Genomic DNA, 2,368 nt, shown 5'->3' on the forward strand with positions numbered 1-2,368 from the left:
AAAAAAGATGGAAGTCTCTCAAATTCCTTCAATGAGGTTAGTTTAACTTTGATTCCTCGGGCAGGCAAGGGCAGGCAAACCCAAGCCCACAGTGAATGAAAGATATGAACTGCCATATCAGAATCATATCATTGTTGTGTGCCTTTTAACATATCCCTGGGATTATAAAGGTGAACCTAAAGAGATGTTATTATTGTAGAATTAGTACAAAGGATACATTATCCCTGAAAAAATGGAACTAAAATATAGTCAATTTTCTATAGCTTACTCTTGGAGTTATCATCAAATATTAATGAAAGATTGCTTTGTACCCCCAAAAATAGGTTCCTCTCATTTTCAGTGTTGTTATTATTTTTAATTTAGAAAGAATTCTCTCTCTTTTGCAAAAGTTGTGGAAAAGCTACTGCAGTATTGTATAGCTATTTTAAAAGTACACTCAAAATTTTATGGGAAGAAAAACAATCACAATTCAAGAATTTTATTGCATAATAGAAAAAACACAATCACCCAAATATGTATATTTTGAGGATCGATACCAAATGAAGACAAAAATATATCCTACAAATTTTATATATCTATGTAACCTCTCTTGATCACCAAGAACCAAAAAGAGTAAGATTCTATTAAATTGAAATAAAAGCATTGACAGCCATGAGTTCACCCTGAGGACATAACAAACCATTGGTGATAAAGTCATTTATAGAGAATATTATCATTTGGCCTTTATATTGTATTTTCTCCCTGCTGATATCAGACTAGCTTAAATTTGAAAAAAAAATAATTATCTTCTCATGAGCTAACATTATCTCCTCATGCACTACTTCCAAGAACTACTAACAGTAGAGACTTTTAGAGGAAAATATTAGAGAGAAAAAAGACAAATTTAAAAGTACAAATTAGTAATTGCTTAACTGCATTCATTTATCATAGTCAAAGCTACTTTTTATTAGATTAGCTTTCTAAATTGAAGGAGAGCAGAAAATATATTTAATCACTTAAACATAATTTGAAGCATACAGTATACAGAAGGGATCTTCATAATAAAACATTTGTTATATTCATTTACATAATTTTATAATGTTTTAAGCTAAAATTTATCTCTCAACTCTTTATTACACTTGTATATTTAAATTGCTTTAGCATATCAAATAAAAATATGTAGTGTACATTAAAATAAATGAACTAGAAATCACTTGTTCACCTCATTCTCATTACTTTCAAGATCTCTAAAACTTCTATTAACAATGTCAATTTTTAAAAAGACAAAAAAAAAGTCAGTTTCAGAATTTTTCTATACTAGTATTTCTCTAAATTGCACCTTGTAGGTGCAGCTACAATAAGTAGATGACTAAATAAATAAATCTATTTCAAGGGAATAGGAATTTTATTGAAACTATCCTATATAATAAAAGGTTAATATGCAAATCGACCAAATGGCAGAACAACCAGTCGCTATGATGTGCAGTGACCACCAGGGGGCAGGCGCTCAATTCAGGAGCTGCCCCAGCCCACAGGCCTAGGGGCCTGCCAGCCAACCTTTTGGTTCCTTCCCCCAGCCGGCAGGCGCCAATTGCCTGATGGGGAATGGGAAACCAGAGAGAGGTGGAGGCAAATGCAGGCGGTGCCAGGGCCCCGATTGCCCCACCAATCACCCCACACACAGAGGGCAACTGGTAGCAGCAGAGGGGGGAGGGCTGGCTGCTGGCAGCCAGGGAAGATCAGCCCGGACTGCAGGCCAGGCCTAGGGACCCTATCCAGGCACAAATTTTGTGCGCTGGGCCTCTAGTCCTCCTATATAATAAAAGGCTAATATGCAAATCGACTTAACAGTGGAACAACAGGTCGCTATGATGCACATTGACCACCAGGAGGCAGATGCTTAATGCAGGAGCTGCCTTGGTGGTCAGTACGCTCCCACAGGGGGAGCACTGCTCAGCCAGAAGCCGGGCTCACAGCTGGCGAGCATAGTGGCAGTGGCAGGAATTTCTCCTGCCTCTGCGACAACTTTATGGACCCCTCCGGGGATGTCCCCTGAGGGGTCCTGGGCTGTGAGAGGGCACAGGCTGGGCTGAGGGTCCCTCCCCCCTCCCCCAAGTGCATGAATCTCGTACACCAGGCCTCTAGTACTTTTATAAAAATCCATGATATCCCCACTCCTAGAAATGCCACATATAGTTCTCACTGCAGCATTTACTCATGAACTGAATAAATATTAACTATTATGCTAGATTCTAGAGATATAAAGATTTAGTCAGTGTTCCTATATTCAACAAGCTTATGGTCTAGTAAGTCTCACTATGAAGAATAAGAGAGTTGGACTCAAAGACAAATAACTGATGGTAAATAAAGGGCCCCCCCCCCCCCCCCC

At 38.6% G+C, this 2,368-nt stretch overlaps 1 protein-coding gene across 1 annotated transcript in view; it reads right to left on the reverse strand.

Moving 5' to 3' along the window:
- Positions 1 to 2,368, reverse strand: part of APLF (aprataxin and PNKP like factor) — a 39,008-nt gene that overhangs the window by 34,920 nt on the left and 1,720 nt on the right. The window lies entirely within an intron of this gene.

This window comes from Myotis davidii, unplaced genomic scaffold (genome assembly GCF_000327345.1).
Source record: "Myotis davidii unplaced genomic scaffold, ASM32734v1 scaffold247, whole genome shotgun sequence".
NCBI lineage: Eukaryota > Metazoa > Chordata > Mammalia > Chiroptera > Vespertilionidae > Myotis > Myotis davidii.